This window comes from Euleptes europaea, chromosome 1 (genome assembly GCF_029931775.1).
Source record: "Euleptes europaea isolate rEulEur1 chromosome 1, rEulEur1.hap1, whole genome shotgun sequence".
Lineage (NCBI taxonomy): Eukaryota > Metazoa > Chordata > Lepidosauria > Squamata > Sphaerodactylidae > Euleptes > Euleptes europaea.
Window position 1 is genome coordinate 129,248,041 of NC_079312.1, and position 19,523 is coordinate 129,267,563.

The window sequence follows — 19,523 nt, forward strand, 5'->3', positions numbered from 1 at the left end:
ATCAGGGTGAAAAGTGCCGGGAGCTGTTGCACTGGCTGTTATGCAAGAGAGTTCTTTTTAGTTCATATCTCAGGAGTGGGGGTAGACCAGCAGCGTGCCCCAAAAGCCAACTGGACCAGTTTATGCACACACATTATGCAACTGAGGCCAGGTTTAAAAAGGTAAAGTGCAATCACCGGGTCTTTACTGACCCATGGGGTGACATCACATCTGACATTTATAGGCAGACTTTGTTTACGGGGTGGTTTGCCAGTGCCTTCCCCAGTCATCTTCCCTTTACCCCCCAGCAAGCTGGGTACTCATTTTATTGACCTTGGAAGGATGGAAGGCTGAGTCAACCTTGAGCTGGCTACCTGAAACTGACTTCCAACGGGATCGAACTCAGGTCATGAGCAGAACTTTTGAGTGCAGTACTGCAGCTTACCATTCCGCACCACGGGGTTCCTGGAGGCCAGGCTTACATGTTACAATTTGACTTTGACACTGTTGGTTACACATTTTAACATGTATGGTTGGGATTTCCCCATCCTGAGTTTGACACCAACAGTCAGATGTTAGGAGTGGGGGAAGTTGGTTTCCAAGCGCCCGGAGCCCGAGTTTGGATTGGGATTGTGGTGCAGAGGGAGAAGGGTCTTTAGCATTCCCCTCTGTGCCATCTTCCCAGCCCATCACCACCCCAGGGGGCATTATTTGCCCCATAGGGGATGCATAGGTTGCCCATCAGTATGCAGACAGCCCCCAGTGGGGCAAATGACACTGTCTAGGGCCATTTTTGGTTGGGGAAATGATGTAGGGGAAGGCTGAAGGCTCTTTCCCCCCTGCAATATGGTCCCAATCCGAATCAGGGGCCAGAGCACTTGGAAATCAAGTTCCCCTACTGTTGGTGTCACAGTCAGGTTGGGAACAAAGAATCGACAACCAACTGTGTAATGGGCACAACAAAGTAAATTGCCAGAGGATGATAAGACGTATATTTTATCTTTAACGATGTAAATACATCAAAGGTACGTATCTTGAATCTTCAGGGCCAATTATACAAATAAGAGGTCTCCCACTATAGAGAAATTTACACAAAATTTCGAATTGTTACAACGAATCCAACTAAAGCCAGGAGATACAATGTTGTAATAAACATGAGAGCTAAAGTTGGATGGGAAAGTGAACGGAAGGAGCTATCTTCTCGTTTCATGTGTCTTCGTCAAGTCTTTCCTCATACAAATCATTTCACAAACATCACTCCCCAATGTGTGTGTGTGTAAAGTGCCGTCAAGTCACAGCCGACTAATGGCGACCCCTTTTGGGGGGTTTTCATGGCAAGAGACTAACAGAGGTGGTTTGCCAGTGCCTTCCTCTGCACAGCAACCCTGGTATTCCTTGGTGGTCTCCCATCCAAATACTAACCAGGACTGACCCTGCTTAGCTTCTGAGATCTGACGAGATCAGGCTAGCCTGATCACTCCCCAATACACTTCTTAATAAGTTAAACCAACATGGGCAACACCTATAGTCTCACCTCATAATGTTTCCAGATGTGCTTGGGAGAAGGTCAGTCAAGTTGGGGGCATCCTGTCCCTAAGGCCTGAGAAACTACCAAATGATGGCGTCTGGGGCAGCTTCTATAGGAATATATTGTTATTTTCAGAATGTCCGCTTGGAAAGTTAATTACTGAAGTGGCTGCTGGTTAACATTTAGCTTGAGTTAGCATTGGGTGCTGGGCTTCTACCACAAAGTCCCTCAATGGGAAAAACAAGGTCTCTTACTTCAGCCCTCACTTCTGATCACATTGAGAGGAAGTGAACACATGAAGTGGCCTTGCACTGAATTAGACCCTTGGCCCATCAAAGTCAGTATTGGCTACTCAGACTGGCAGCGGCTCTCCAGGGTCTCAGGCAGAGGTCTTTCACATCACCTAACTGCCTAGTCCCTTAACTGGAGATGCCGAGGATTGAACCTGGGACCTTCTGTATGCCAAGCAGATGTTCTATCACTGAGCCACAGCCCCTCCCTTTTGTGCCTTTTGTTTTCCTAAACAATGCCGCAGCCACTTACACACAGTTAAATAAAATTAGCTTGGACAATGAACCCTCAAAAAGGCCTACTGACATGCGCTGAAGGAAAAAGATTTATCCGGTATCACCATCAGAATCAAAACACCCTCACAAGTACTACATAATGGAACAGATGGCAGGCATCACCCTCCCGACCCATCTGGGGCCAGTAAAGATCTATTCCTGTCCGAGCTTCATTTCCACCTAGCAATTAATCCCTTCTGTATTGGGATCCAGCTCCCCCTCCCCTTCCGTTCCCGCAACATGCACAACCACTGAATGAAAAGCAAATAGAACCAAATTAAGCTGCCTTTTGGGATAATTACTCAAAACCTACCCAGCTGTAACAACACGAGTAAAGGGAACAGTATTTGGGTACGGTTGACTCCAACGATTCCCAAGGCGGATTATTCATTGCAGCCAGCGTCCCCCTGCTGTCCTCTACCAAAGAGGCTCCAAAATCTAATATGACTCAAGGCTGCCAGTTTTCCAGTTCTTTACAGTTCGAGAATAAATCCGGGCATCCTGGCCCCAGCCTTATTGTTCACACTGGGAGGATCATGACGACTACCCCAAAATGTCTGGGAAGGCAGCAGCCACTAAAGGACTGTTCATTGAAAACATCTCTTTTTGTTTTATTCATTTATAACACTTATTCCCCATTTTTCCCCTTCTGTGAACTGCTGTTTTGACAAGCAGGCATGTTTGTGCGGCGTGTTCCAAAACTCCACCAAGCTTGGCACAACAATGAAGACTTGCTAAACATAAAGTAGCTTAACTATGTAGGGAAAGCACAGTATTCACCTTCATGCAGGAGGTGTGAATTATTTCTCAGATGACATTCGTGGAGAACAGACCTCGCCATAATTCTTTTTTATGCCTATCGCCCAAGTGGCTCATGCGCTGAACAAATATAAGCGAGATGGGAGAGATATGTAAATCATAACACATTATATCATTAATCTGGAGCTGTCAGATGTGGAAAAATGGGGCAGAAGAAAGGACACAGAGTTTCATGCAATAAAACAACAACACGGTAAGAGGGGTGAAATGGAGGCCTAGATCTCCTGGACATGGTGGCAAAACTTGTGCGGGAGGAGGCTGAATATTCCTCTCTATATAGCAAAACTGGAATCCTATGCAGTTATGGATTTAGACTGGAGTCACTCTACATAGGATTGTATTACAAATCCTACCCCCTAAAAACAAACAAACTTAATGAAAGGGAGAAATAGGGTTGCCAACCTCCAGCTACTAACGGGAGATCTGCTATTACAACTGATCATCAGCCAAATAGAGAGCAGTTCACCTGGAGAAGACGGTCGCTTTGGCAATTGGCCTCTATGGCATTGAAGTCCCTCCCCTCCCCAAACCACGCCCTCTTCAGGCTCTGCTCCAAAAACCTCCCATCGGTGGCAAAGAGGGACATAGCAACCCTAGTTCTAAACTCATCCTCTCCAAGACATCACATTTTCTGTGTACAAGGAATAATCCTATGGAGAGAGAGACAGAGAGAGAAAGAGAGAGAGTTAAAGAAAATGAGAGGTGGGGAGAGGCTTAAATCCCTTCTCCCTGTGTGCAGATCCAAACTGGACCCATAAGCTCCTGGGGATTGTTTTGAGCCCAGAAATCCTATAACATCTCTCTTGGGATACACCGAGGGCAGGAGGACTTTGTGAATTGACCATCAGTTATGTAAACTCTGATCTGCAGTGCCTAATAAACAGCCGGAAAACATTTTTGATAGGACTCTTAAATTGTCACTCTTTGAAATAACTCGGTTTTACAGCTTCACTGAAGAAGCTAGAAGCCCTCCTGAACTCTTTCAGGGGGATGGTTCCATAAATATAGAGCAGGCCAGGGCCTGCGCAGTTGCAGAACAAGCCCCAGACAAAGGGGGCACAGATAGGGTTGCCAGGCCCCTCTTTACCACCGGTGGGAGATTTTTGGGGTGGAGCCTGAGGAGGGTGGGGTTTGGGGAGGGGAGGGACTTCAATGCCATAGAGTCCAGTTGCCAAAGTGGCCATTTTCTCCAGGTGGACTGATCTCTATCAGCTTGAGATCAGTTGTAATAGCAGGAGATCTCCAGCTAGTACCTGGAGGTTGGCAACCCTAAGTCCAACTGCTATCATGTGGGAGGTCTGTGAAGTTTTTTGATGTTATGAAGGGGCTCCTCATACTTGATAAGGTTGGGAAGCACTGGACTAGACATAATGTGGGAGATTTGGGAGCTGGATCTCCTGTGGTTATTTCTATTCAAACTACAGGAGATGGGGAAGGCATGGACTGAATTTGTAGCTCTGAAGAAGGAGGGGGCATCACACCTTTCCTCGCATTAGTTTCCCAGTCTAAGTTCATAGGTACCTGCATGTTTTCTACCATGTGGCAAATAGCAGTTTCAGGGGCAATTCTGACAAAAAAAAATGGTGCAGGGGGGAAAATAGTTCTGAAGTCTCAGTTCTCTTCAAGTTAGGACTGTGCTATATGGTCCCTGAAGGCTAACACAGGTATAGCTCCCTACCATCCGGGAATATAAATGGGAAGCAGTTTAAATCATGGTTTGAGCTTTTATAAAAATGTTTGCCGGTATGATGATACCAGCCCTCCCTTGCTCTAAACCTCAGCCATGGGGGGTGGGAAATGTTCTTACATTGGAAATGTTTGCAAGCATTTTGTGTCAGGGATATGCCACAGCATGCCTGAGTTCAATTCATTGCTTAGGCTCACATAGGGGGCTAGGAATCTAGGACTTTTATTTTTGGACCTGCTGGTCCTTGTGCCATATCACAAATTGCTTTTCAAACTTTTTTTAGTTTTTTTTTTTTTAAGATGTTTGCCATGCAATTTGTGTGTATTAGGGAGGGAGGATGGACTGCTGCTCAAAAAAAAAGAAAAGAAAAAAGGGGGGGGGAAGAGTCCAAACACTCTCTCAGGTTCCATAATGATCTTCATGTTCTTTGGAACCTGGCCAATGTGTGGAAAATTGTGCTACACTTTTTATGTGCTACATAATGATTTAGGGCACACTTGTATATATTTGCAACACAATTGCTACAGGAACCATAAATACTTGCTAATTTGGGTGCTCTGGTACTTACCTTTCTATCAAGCATTCTTCCAGCCACATCCATTTGACATGCACAGCCATACACCCACGTTTTCTAGAGTGGGGCTTTGGAGGCCCACAGGTGAGTTGCAGGAGCCCACCTGATAATTCCTGAGCCCCATTTCTCTCTGCTTTTTGGAAGGGTTCACTCCTAGTGTGTATGTACAGAGAGCAATGATATCATGCCTTCTGCTTCTCTTTGCACGTGCACTGAGAGCAGCAGCAGGGACAAGACAAGGTCACTCAGTGGAAAGGATTCCTCCATTCATGGCTCTGAACCTTAACTAGGGTTGTCAACCTCCAGGTGGTGGCAGGAGATCTCCTGCTATTACAACTGATCTCCAGCCAATAGAGATCAGTTCACCTGGAGAAAATGACCTCTTTGGCAATTGGACTCTATGGCATTGAAGTCCCTCCCTCCTCAAACCCTGCCCTCCTCAGGCTCTGCCCCAAAAACCTACCACCGGTGGCAAAGAGGGACCTGGCAACCCTAACCTTGACTGGTTATCTTTGTCTACTGCCCCCCATCCCTGCCCTTGATGCTGGTGAGGTAATAAAAGAAATGACTCTGGCCTGCCCTCTTCCAGTCATGTGACTCTGATGTCATGGTCTTGCAGATCAATAGATCCTAGGTCTGGAAAGGTTGAGGACTGGTGCTCTACAGAATTTTAATCCTTTGCCTGAACTCGTTTGCTTAAGGCTGGAGTACAGTCTGTAACTATTAAGATTTTGTCAGTTTGGCTGAGATCTAAAGAGATAGTTTAGGTGCATCCAAGGAGGGGATAGCAAATCCTCCAGCCTTATCAAAACAGCTTTTCAAATGCTCCTTTAGTTTCAAAAGTAGACTGCTATGAATTATGTGCTGACTGCTCTTCGTCAAGCCCCAAACTCTCAAGTGCACAGAACATGTAAGAACCTAAGAAAGGCCATGCTGGATCAGACCAAGGTCCATCAAGTCCAGCAGTCTGTTCACACTGTGGCCAACCAGGTGCCTCTAGGAAGCCCACAAACAAGACGACTGCAGCAGCACCATCCTGCCTGTGTTCCAAAGCACCTAATATAACAGGCAAGCTCCTCTGATCCTGGAGAGAATAGATATGCATCATGACTAGTATCTAGGGCTGTTGAAAAAAAAAATCGGTAAAATTTGTATTCGGCAAAATTCGGCCCGTTTTGGTTTGAAATATGCCGAAGTCCGAACTCCCCCGATTCAGATCTGTAGAAATCGGCATGAGATTCGAGTTCGGGGAAAAATTCGGCCGAATACAGCCATTAAAAACACATTCGCGCCTTTCCGCGGCTCTGGGGGGGCATTTTTGGGATTTGAGGTCCCAAACTTTCAGTGTAGCTTGAGGGGGCCCTTCCTGCAAGAACCCCCCAAGTTTGGTGATGATTGGGGCAGGGCCCCCCGAGTTATGGGCCCGGAAGGGGTCCTCCCACCTATCTGCCCATTGGAATGAGTAGAAATAGACCGTTCGGAGTCGGAATTTGCAAAACCATGCAAAGCAACACGTGGTGCGACCTTGGGAGTTTGCAAAGCGCTGGAGGCGCGGTTGCCAAGCGGAGGGAGACTCACCCAAGTCGCACTGCCGCTCTCCCCCCTGTCAAACCAATGCGGCTCAGCTGCACCCCAAGCGGGGGGGGAAACCAAAGCGCATGATGCGCGGTTGCAAAGCGCCACTGCTCTCCCCCCCACCCCCTCTCAAACCAATGTGGCGCGGCTGGACCCCAAGCGGGGAAAAAAACCAATGCGTACAAGGCGCGTTTGCCAAGTGGCGGGAGACAACTCATGCAAGTCGCACCGCTGCTCTCCCCCCACCCCCTCTCAAACCAATGCGGTGCGGCTGCACCCCAAACGGGGAAGTCGCACCGCCGCTCTCAACTCCAGGCGAGGGTGGCCAGGAGCAAAAAACCGCCGCACCATTGCACTCAACCCCCCCCCCCAGCAGAACAGGCGAAAGCCCCCCTTTGGCTCCCCCCACCCACAGAAACTGCTCCCCCACCCACATACACACACAGACTCTGCTTTCCCCACACACACACACACACATGAGAAAAGGTATAGAGGAAAACCCCAAAAATCAAACTGTGTGATGTCTTCTTCAAGCAAGAGCACGGAGGAGAAGTAAATCCAATCCTATTCCTGTAAGCAGCAGCCACTCGGCCCCGTCAGGAATCGGATCTCTCAGTAGCACTGCCACCAAAATGGAAGGCAATGATTGAATACAGGCGGGATGGGAGGGAAGGGAGAATCCCTGCTCTGACTGGCCAGGAGAAGACCCAGCTTGGCCACCATTGGCCGCGGGAGAATGCTGCTTACAAACTGACGGTTATGCTACTGCTTCGGAGCCCCCGAATTTGCTTAATTTATTCGGCGTTTGCCCAAACTCACCGAATTTGGATCGTCGTTTTCCCGCCTTTTTAAAAATTTGGCTCCATCCGAACCGGAAACTGCCGAATCCGGGGAAATTTGGCTGTTTTGCGGTTCGGATGGAACCGAATCGACAGCCCTACTAGTCTCAATTTTGACTAGTAGCCATGAATACCCCTCTCCTCCATGAACATGTCCACTCCCCTCTTAAAGCCTTCCAAGTTGGCAGCCATCACCACATCCTGGGGCAGGGAGTTCCACAATTTAACTATGCATTGTGTGAAGAAATATTTCTTTTTATCTGTTTTGCATCTGTCACTCTCCAACTTCTGCAGAGAGGGAGGAAAGCTTATCCCTGTCCACTCTCTCCATACCATGCATAATTTTATAGACCTCTATCATGTCTCCCCTTAACTGCCTCCTGGCACAGTTCTTTAGATCCTGGCGTGGGTCATCTTTCATAAGTCATACTGGCATCCACAGTTATGATAAACCAGCCCATTTTAAGCCAGTACACACACACACTACGCATAGTTGCACAACTAATTAGTATAGCCCTGAACACACAGTTGTAAAACAGGATAGGGGAGCTTTTAGATCCAACACAGCAAAAGATTTAATGGAACCCGGGAACATCAAATCAGCACCATGCTGTTTTCTAGGCAGCTTTGTGAATCGTTCCAGGCAGGGAGCTGAGCGGGGAATGCAATAACAGGATCAGGGCTGTCCGTGTGACTGTCGTATTCTGAACAAGCTGGTCTGGAAGAACAAGAGGAATTTTGGACTGGGCAGCCGGCTCAGAGGATATTGCAATAATCAAGCCTAGTGGTCACAAGGGTAGGACTTACTGCCTGCCACAGTATCACAGGATAAATGAGGGCACAGCTGTTTGGTAAGAAAAACTCAATTCAACATGTGACAGGATTGCGGGCTCTGCCTGGGAAAGGGCTCAGCTGAACAGGACGTGGAAAGGGCCTGATACGTTCGGTCAGACTCATATTAGCCAAATGAACCAACAAAGATATTTTCAGGAATAAAGAGAGCAGGAGGGAGCCCAAGACCACTAAAGTGGCTATGACATTTTCTTTGAAGGGGAAATTTGGGACAACACATTTTCCGTAGTCTTTATTTCAACACATACTCTTGCACACATGTACGTGCCCACACAGAGAGCCACTTGTCACAAAAGGGGTTTTCTTTTTGATCTTACCATAGTGTATACTATTTGTTATACTGTCATCCTACCAAAAAAGGACTTCTATATAATTTATACTGCAATCCTTAACATATTTACTCAAAGTAAGATCATTATTGAGATAAACAAGGTAGACTTCTTGCCCACATTTTTGTTCTTGCAAGGCATTCCTTGTCTCCCCGGTCTCCTGCTTTTGTTTACTTCTGCACTAAAACCCAGTCGCCCTGGAACTGCTTGCTGTGTCAAAGCTCAGAGAAACATGGGCGCTTCATAAGTAGGGTTGCCAGGTCCCTCTTCACCACCGGCGGGAGGTTTGGGGGGCAGAGCCTGAGGAGGGTGGGGTTTGGGGAGGGACTTCAATGCCATAGAGTCCAATTGCCAAAGCAGCCATTTTCCCCAGGGGAACTGATCTCTATCAGCTGGAGATCAGTTGTAATAGCAGGAGATCTCCAGCTAATACCTGGAGGTTGGCAACCCTATTCATAAAAACGCACAGTCCAAAGATTCAAATGTGTCACTCTCCCCCACCTATACATGATAAATCAGAGGAGAAGTCTAAGGTGGCGTTTGTTCTCCTCTGCACACACACATGACATTTCCGTTCTCCGCTGATGCTATGGGAATGCTCCTTTGGTTAGGTGACAAGGGGAAAGTGAAGACTCAAACTGACAGAAACAGGAATGCAAAGGGAAGAGATTTCAGAAGCCCAGAGTGAAATCGAGGGCTTGGGCTTTAATAACACAGGAGAAATGGGCAAGCAAAGCAGCTCTTGTCAATGTTTGGATTTATTTACAAGCCTGACAGCACTGCCAAAGTGAGAAATATAGCTGTTAACAATAGCTGGTCAAACTGATTGCATGTGTGCTGGTAATAACCAATGCTTTCCAGCACTTCCTGCTGAAAGGGGGAAGGAAGAGAGAGGGGGGGAGGCAATGGGCCACAAGGAGGTGGGGGTCTTTGACAGATCTTAAGCCCTGCAGGATCTGAGCCAAGGTCCATCTGGTTCATTATGCTGTCTCCCAGCTATGGCAGGCATGAAGGCAACAAAAGGTGCAATAAAGTCTGGATGTGTTGCATATCTCATCCACCCACCCCTGCTCCGTGGCTTGCCTGAGATCCAGTGAGATTTGGGACCAGCTTTTGTCCTTTCTATTTCTGCATTGGGCCAGTTAATAGGTTCGTAGTCATCCCAGAAACAAAAAGACTGACAGAGACAACAGAGGAAGCAGGACTGCATCTAATTCAGTCGCACTAACCGGAGCAGAATAGTTACCTTAAGAGAGAAACCTCACTTTGCCCAGTGCTGAATGACCAGACCAGGGGTCCCCAACCTTTTTGAGCCTGTGGGCACATTTGGAATTCTGACATGGTATGGAGAACACAGCAATGGCAAAAAAAGATTGCCACAACATAACCTCAGTAACACAGTGCAAAACCTTGTGCTGTGATGGTGGCTGCCAAAGCAGCATTTTTAAAAAATCTGCACAGTCAATCAAATCTCTAATAGTCAATCAGAAGCCTTGCTGGGCAAAAGCCCTAAATGGCCCCGCCCACTTTCTAAAAACATTTGGCGGGCACCAGAAAAGGTGTTGGCTTGCATTGTGATTGGTGTAACATTAAGATCAACAACCACATTGATGCAAGGGTCAGGATACAGGCTATCATGTGTGTGTGTGTAAAGTGCAGTAAAGTAGCAGCCGACTTATGGTGACCCCTTTTGGGGGTTTTCATGGCAAGAGACTATCAGAGGTGGTTTGCCAGTGCCTTCCTCTGCACAGCAACCCTTGTATTCCTTGGTGGTCTCCCATCCAAATACTAACCAGGGCTGACCCTGCCTAGCTTCTTAGATCTGACGAGATCAGGCTAGCCTGGGACATCCAGGTCAGGGCACAGGCTATCATAGAATGGTTCAAACATTACATGTTGGAAGATGTACCAAGAAAGAGCACCAAAGTGATGTAATGGAAACCAGGAGATGGGACTGGTTGAAGATGGTTGAATTAGCAGAGGTGGCAGGTGTGATTGAGATCTGTTGACAATGGTCAACGATGGGTTGATGGCTCTTCCTGGGTCACAGTTGAATTACCAGGGGAATTTGTATTGTAAGGGAGATTTGGGGTGAAAACGCATGGGAGGTTTTGCCTTGGATTTGCCACTCTCTAGATCAGGGGTGGGGAACCTTTTTCCTGCCAAGGGCCATTTGCACATTTATAACATCATTCGGGGGCCATACCAGGTGTAGATCTCCCGGTGGGGGGGAGAGGCTAGGGTTGCCAGGTCTCTGGCCACCACCTGGAGGTTGGCAACCCCAGGGGAGGCCATGCAGAGAAGGCCTGGAGGGCTCCCCCAGTCCTCCCCCCCTCCCAGGCGGGAGGGCAGCCAGCAGTGGGCCCCGAGCAAACGAGGCACCAGGGAGATGCAGCCCGCGGTTGATTGGCAAGGAAGGAAAGGAGGAAAACAGAGAAAGAGGAAAAGGGAGAGAGGGAGAAAGAAATGGAAAGATGGGGAGAAAGAAAGGATGGAAGGAGACAGACAAAGAAAGAGACAGAAAGAGTGGGAGAGAGAAAAGCCTTCCCCTCCACACACACACCCGCCGGCCCCACACGACCTGGCCCCAGGCTCAATGCCCTCCCCGCCCCAGAGTCCACAAAAGGCCCCCTGAAGCCCGATCGGCTCCTGCACGCATGCTCTGCTGCCGGGAGCCGCGGGCCTCTTCCCCCCCCTCACTGCTCAACAGCCGACAGGCAGCAAGAGGGGCTTACAGTGTGCCCTGGTGTTCCTGCACGCTGTGGCTATAGGGGGCAACCTTGGGGGAAGCGTCCCTACCCCTCCTTTTGCTGACCAACAGCCGTCAGTCAGCGAGAAGAGGTCCAAAGGGCACTGCAGCACCCCTGCAAGCCATGGCCCCAGGAACACCCTCAGGGAGGGCCGTCCTATTCCACGGTGGGGCCCCGGAGCTCCCGAGGGCCACAAAAATGTCCTCGGGGGCCACATACGGCCCCCGGGCCTGAGGTTCCCCATCCCTGCTCTAGATGCACATTTTATCCATCTGAATTCTCAAAACTCTGCATGGGGGCTTATTTTTGAGTTCTGAGAATTTGACTGGGGGAAATGTGCATTTAGAGAGCGGTAAATCCAAAGCCAAACCTCCCATGTGTTTTCGCCCTTTGGTTCTTATCCTGCAAATCTGGGACTTTACTCATGGCCATGGGTGTGAAAAGCTTTGGAAGGTCAAACAAAAGATCTTTAATTAATGTTCCTTAGGAGTATTCAGGCAGTCAAGCTACTTCTTCTTGAAAGCACCTGTAGAAAAAAATCCCTTAATCGGGAAACCCTATGCTGATATGAAAAGAGAGATTTCATCCACAACTCTGTGGAATCTGCATATTTCAACTAATTTGCACCATTTAGGGTGTGAAGTGCTGTACTTTAAAGCAGGAATCGCTGCATTCTTCTGCCATGGAGCAAGGCCAGCTTCTCCCCACCTTCTCCATAAATTTAATAGATGCCCTGGCCAGGGAACGGAACACTGATTTAACTATCTGTCTTGCCCCCTCCTTCTCCAGTTCAAGCAGACTGTCAACCTTGTTTTGATGCCTGGGCACACCCTTATTTTGAGAGCGGTGTGGCTCAGCAGGTGAACAAAACTACCTATAGTTAATAGTGACTAAACTAAGGCTTTGGAGAGATGGAAAAATAGAAAGAATTGTAGCAGCACACAGCTGTTTTGTTTTTTTTGAAACGACAATAAACAGTGAACAGGGCAAATCAACAGGCTTGGCTGTAAATCAATTCAAGAACAAGTTTGATCTCTTTGGGAAATAGCTTGCTCCCTTGCGGCGCTCAAAAGCTCTGCACTGGGATAGTAACGAAAGCGAGGGAGCCGTGGGGGATTCAGAGGGGATGATGATGACAGAGCGGGAAGCATTTGATCTCTCAGTAATAGGGAGCAGCGGCTTTCTGAAAGCTGTCTTCTGACAGAAGTTCAAAAATGGGACCCACCGACTCTACCGTGACACTTCTAGGTCTGTGCAAATCAAACATCCATCACGTGCTTCCATGACTGACTTCCAGAATATTCAATACCAAAACGATTTCATATGTTTATCCTGGAGGGGATCAAAGAATTCCATGTGCAGATGTACAAGTGTTTGATCCACTGGGATTTCATTCAGCACCACCTGTGTCAGATACAGAACCCTTATTATAAACAGAAGTGGAATAATATGCAGTAGCCTGTACCCAACTCTGAACTCTTCCTCCAATTTAAGCTCTTCTGTTGGAGGAAGGCTTCAAACGTTGCTTGGTGGAGTGGCAAGAGACGTGTCACTCACTACCTCTGGCACATTTACAGATCACCCTACCTAACCTTTGTGACCTGAGCTCCACATATTTGAAGGACAAATATGGCCTGCATGTTCTAGGGTTGCCAGGTCCCTCTTTGCCACTGGCAGGAGGTTTTTGGGGGTGAGGCCTGAGGAGGGTGGGGTTTGGGGAGGGGAGGGACTTCAATGCCACAGAGTCCGATTGCCAAAGTGGCCATTTTCTCCAGGTGAACTGACCTCTATTGGCAGGAGATCAGTTGTAATAGCGGGAGATCTCCAGCTAGTACCTGGAAACCTAGCATATTTCCATGTGCTCTTCTCAACAGAATATCTTGTCTGTGCCTAGTAGGGCTGTTGAATTAAAAAAAATTCAGTATAGTTCGGATTCGGCTGAATTCGGCCTGTTTAGATTCGGGATATGCAGAAGTCCGAACTCCCCCGCTTCGGGTTCGTGCAATTCGGCGGGAATTCAAAGTTCGGGAAAAAATTCGGCCGAATAAAGCCATTAAAAACACAACCACGCCTTTCTGCGGCTCTGGGGGAGCATTTTTGGGGGTAGAGGTCCCAAACTTTCAGCAGAGCTTCAAAGGATGTTTCTTGAAAGACCCCCCATGTTTTGTAAAGATTGGGTCAGGGGGGGCTGAGATATGGGCCCCGAAAGGGCCCCCCCACCCTTAATGTGCATCTCTGAGCAGAGCTTGCCGCCCACGCACAAAGCTCCCAGCCCCGACAAACAGCTGAGAAGTTTGCAAAGCATTGCAACACAACTGCAAAGCAACACGACAGCAACACCTTTGCAACTGTGCAAAGCAACACCTGACACCTGGGAGTTTGCAAACCATGGAAAGGGACAGAGGCAGCTAGCTCTGCATAATGAGCAGGAGGGGTGGAATTTCCCCTTTTGCATGGGACTCCAAATGCATTTAAGTCACCATTTGAAAACCAGTTTTGAGCAAGCATCCAAATAGACCTAATCGCTCTTATGAATGAGGGAAAACCTGAAGACACACAACTGAAACCCCCCCTCAAACCAGGGAGAGAGAGACTTGACGGGGAACACACACCCCAGGCAGAACTGGCAAAAGCCCCCTTTGGCTTCCCCCACCCACCCACAGAAACTGCTCCCTCCCCCCCCACACACAGACTCTGCTTCCTCCCCCCCCACACACACAGGAGAAAAATTATAGATTAAAGCCCCCAAAGGGGTCTTACTGTGGCTGTCTTCTGTTCCATCAGGAGGGGCTGGGGAGGACTGGGTAATCCAAGACGATTCCATTTAGGCACGGGACGTTTTGCTCTGGAGATGCATACAGGATCCCATTCATCCCAATAGGGAAAAGGGGAAAGGGGAAAGCCCATATCTCAGGACCCCCTGACCCAATGTTTACAAAACTTGGGTGGTCTCTTAAGAAGGCTTGTCTGAAGCTCCGCTCAAAGTTTGGGATCTGCACCCCCAAAAATGCACCCCCTGCAGCCACGGAAAGAGAAAGGGGGAGCCGATATTTCTGCCCCCACTGAACCCATCTTTACAAAACTTGGGTGGTATCTTAAGAAGGATTGTCTGAAGCTATGCTGAAAGTTTGGGGGCTGTATCCCCAAAAAAGCACCCCCTGCAGCCACGGAAATGGAAAAGGGGGAGGGAAAAGGGGTGGAGCCCATATCTCGAGACCCCCTGACCCAATGTTTACAAAACTTGGGGGGGTATCTTAAGAAGGCTCATCTGAAGCTCCACTGAAATTTTGGGGTCTGTACCCCCCAAAAATGCGCCCCCTGCAGCCATGGAAAGAAAAAAGGGGGGGAGCCCATATCTCGGGACCCCCTGACCCAATGTTTACAAAACCTGGGTGGTCTCTTAAGAAGGCTTGTCTGAACCTCTGCTGAAAGTTTGGGGTCTGTACCCCAAAAAATACGCCCCCTGCAGCCACAGAAAGAAGTGAATGTGCACAAGCACCCCCCCACACACACACACAGAAGGATTTCACTCTCTCTCTCTCTCCCCGGCCGGGCCGCACATCAGCTGATTCCTCCAGTATTCAATCCTGACTGATTGGCCAGAAGAAGACCCAGCTTGGCCACCGATTGGCCAGGGAAGGAGAATGCTGCTTACTGACGGTTATGCTGCTTACTGCCGCCCCGAATTGGCCGGATTTATTCGTGAACTCCCGAATTCGCTGAATTCGGCTCCCCGGTTGCCCGCCATTTTTGAGTTCGGTTCGTCCCGAACTAAAAACCACCGAATCAGGGGAAATTCGGCTGTTTTTCAGTTCGGGCCGAACCGAATCAACAGCCCTAGTGCCTAGGGTTGCCAACCTCCAGGTAGAGGCTGGAGATCTCCTGCTATTACACCTGATCTCCAGCCGATAGAGATCAGTTCCCTGGAGAAAATGGCCGTTGTGGCAATTGGACTCTATGGCATTGAAGACCTTCCCCTCCCCAAACCCCACCCTCCTCAGGCTCTGCCCCCAAAATCTCCCACCGGTGGTGAAGAGGGGCCTGGCAACCCTATCTGGGCCCCTTTGTCTGGGGTTTGTTCTGCAACTGCGCAGGCCCTCGCCTGGTCTATATTTATGGAACCACCCACCTGGAAGAGTTCAGGAGGGCTTCTAGCCTCCTGGCTTTTCAGTGAAGCTGTAAAACCGAGTTATTTCAAAGTGTGACAATTTAAGAGTCCTATCAAAAATGTTTTCCGGCTATTCCTCCATTAGGCTATTCCTCCATTCGGTTTTAATGTGAGGTTCATTCATCTGATATGTATTGTATACAGTTCTTGCTTCCTACCTTGGGGCCTGATATATCAGGAGAAAAGACAGGCTTCTAAATATTTTAAAATAAATACATTGCCAAGGCAAAACTCAAACTGAAAGGACACACACAAGATCAGCCCTCTTCCAGGAACTGACAACTCACAGACTGCAGATGGCAACTTTCTAGTTCATGAAGAGAAAGTCTTGTGTGAGTTTGCTATGCTGACATTACATTGTACATGCAAACAGACCACTAGAGCGAGCAGTTGTGTTTATCAGAAAAGTCAGCTGCCAGCATATTGTCAGGATCATTTCTGTGTCTCAGACATATACTGATAACATTCCTAATATTTGTCAACAATATGATAATTCTGGATCTTCACGTTATCCATCCTGCTCTGAATCTGAATCTAGGTGTGACAGAACCTGGTTACGACTTCATTGCTACCTTGGCATGAACAACACTGTATCGCTTAATTTCTTTTTTCCTTCCTGAAAAGCACTGCTCCCCTAGGAGGACCTATATTCAAACACTAGCGTGGCAAAATATCTGAACAACGTCTATCTCAATTTCACACTGAATACAATAAGCCTATGTGACTCTGGATGTTTCAGGTAGCCAGCTCAAGGTCGACTCAGCCTTCCATCCTTCCGAGGTTGGTAAAATGAGTACCCAGCTTGCTGGGGGTAAAGGGAAGATGACTGGGGAAGGCACTGGCAAACCACCCCGCAAACAAAGTCTGCCTAGGAAACGTCGGGATGTGACATCACCCCATGGGTCAGGAATGACCCGGTGCTTGCACTGGGGACCTTTACCTTTATTATCCAGGTGGTTGGAAAACTCACTGCCTAGGTAGCATGCAATGCCAGGCTTCCCAGATGCACACAGGCCTGGTTCTGATCACAAACCTGACTGACACAGGGGGAGAAGCGGCTTCAGCCTTATCCTCACCTACTGTCTTCACATTCTGAAATGGCCTTGAGGAGCTGCTACATGTCATGATAAGTTTTCCCACCAAAGCAAATAGCCAGAGTCCTTTCAGGATGCAAAACTGGCATGGGGGTGGGGTGGACTCTATGGCATTGTACCCTGCTGAGATCCCTCCTCTCCCCAAACCCCGCCCTCACCAGGCTCCACCCCCCAAATCACTAGGTACTTCCCAATCCAGAGCTGACAACATTTTTTTATACAGTTGATGGGGGCTCACATGTCTCCACTGCTTTCCATACCAAAAATTCTTTGGTTATAAAAAATGAGATGTTTCAGCCTAGCCTTCTCCCTGACATACTAATTTTCTAAGTGAAGGGAATTGTTTGATATGGAGGAACATTTCCATCATGAGAGTAATCTGAAATCCAGATACAGATTTATTACCTTGGCAAGGGCCAAACTAGAAAAGATGTGGGAGATTTGTGATTTGGATTGTCCATGGTTTTTAAGAAGTATTTTGAAAATTGATGAAAGGGTGCTAGGGCAAAGGGTATTTAACCGTTCCATTCAATGCCTCTCCCATTTTTAAAATAGCACTTCTGATGCTGCAGTTTAGTTCTCTGTGGTGGCAAGGGCAGGTGAGAGCCCTTTTCCTGTCTTTCCTCATCCACAAAGCTAACTGGCTTCAGAGGAGCCACTGCAACTGGGGAAAAGGCATTTAAGGGAAGAGTTAAATGCTCTCTCCTTTCTAGGGAGCCTCCTCCGTCAAGCTTCAAAGGAGCCACCTGGGGCTTCTTGTTCTTAAAAAAAAAAAAAAAACTCTGGAAGATCCTACACATGGCTATTTCACATCTTGTCTAGATTTCGCCCTAAGAACTAAGACAAGATGTATTGGAGGAACTAAAATAATAAATCACTTCTCTTCAAAGGCTTGTCTAAGAAGTCAAGTTTTACAGCCTTTCGAAAGAACCTACTGGGAAAAGCTCCAGCAGATTCCAACCAGCAGTGTCACACAGATAGTGTTGCCAACTCCAAATTGGGAAATTCCTGGGATTTGGGGATGGAGCCTGGAGAGGGTGGCATTTGGGGAGGGGAGGGGCCTCAGTGGGTATAATACCATAGAGTCCATGTACCAAAGTATTCATTTTCATCAGGGGAACTGATCTCTGCCATCTGGAGATCACTTGTAATTCCAGGATATCTCCAGGCCCCACCTTGAGGTTGGCAACCCTACTCACAGAGTCGGGGCCACAACCAGAACTTTGCCAAACAGATCTTAGAGAACTCTGAATAGCACCACTTTTGCAATCTTAAAAGCCAAGGAGACTTACAATAAGAGCAGCTTGCTCAGCAAAAGGAATCAGCCAACACGCAACATGGCGGGGGGGGGGGGATCTGTGCAATAAAAAATGTAAAGGTGGTCCCCTGCGCAAGCACCAGGTCATTAGTGACCCATGATGTCACATCCCGACGTTTACTAGGCAGACTATGTTTATAGGGTGGTTTGCCATTGCCTTCCCCCATATACACCTTACCCCCAGCAAGCTGGGTACTCATTTTACAGACCTCGGAAGGATGGAAGGCTGAGTCAACCTTGAGCCAGCTACCTGAAACCAACTTCCATTGGGATCAAACTCAGGTCGTGCCAGAGCGTGGACTGCAGTACTGCAGCTTACCACTCTGCACCACGGGGCTCTTGATCTGTGCAATAGCATCACTTAAAACATGTAAAGATTATGGGAAAATACTACACTACACGTACTGGAAAATTGAAAATAAAATCTAATCTGTTGGGGAGAGTGTTTCTAAATATCCACTACATTTTGAGTTTGTGCTCCAATCCATCATTCTGATAAAGAATGAGAAAATCTGTAACAAAAAGAAAAAAGGAAACTCCCCGCCCCATCATCTCATTTGTAGAATTTAAGGGAGGGAAAGCGCTCCTAAGGTATAACATGGGGGGGGGGGAGCAAAGCCACAACCTTACCAAATGGCGACCCATAAGGGTCAATGAAATTCTGACATGTTTCAGTTACTTCTGTGGGTCCTCACTTAGTAAGACTGAAACTCTGAAAAGGACACCAAAACTAGGATGCAAAGAGCACTTCACTGCAAGATGAAGCTTGGAGGGTAATTAGTAGGGTTGCCAAAGCGGCCATTTTCTCCAGGTGAACTGATCTCTGTCACCTGGAGATCAGTAGCAGGAGATCTCCAGCTACTACCTGGAGTCTGTGGAAAAAACGAAGGCTCAGTGCTGTAAAAGTATTGGAGAACCAAAACAGCACAGAAACAATATAAGAAATGCTTAATTTTATAAGTGAGTAAAGTGCAAAAGTGACAATAAATATATACAATATAATACAACAAGATACAGGTAAATAATATATCTCAATCCAGCATGTCAAGGACTTGGAAACCTCTCAAGTCCATTCAGATGTAAGTCCAATAAATCCAGTAGTTATATAGGAAGAATATTTCCTTTATGGGGATCAGTTGTATGTCTTTTCAGACTATATTTCAGTACGCTGGAAATCAAGCAACATTTGCAAAGCCACAATACAGGATGACAGGACGTGTTGTCTAGATCATAATCAATCACGTTTCGCATATGACTTCGTCAGCTACATGTATCCAAAAGTATAATTTCAAAACACCTTAGTAGGTAACATCTCCTTAGGGACCACCAACAGTGTCTATTCAGGTCTGTTGGTGGTCCCTAAGGAGATGTTACCTACTAAGGTGTTTTGAAATTATACTTTTGAATACATGTAGAGAGGCTGCATATGTATTCTGATGAATGGT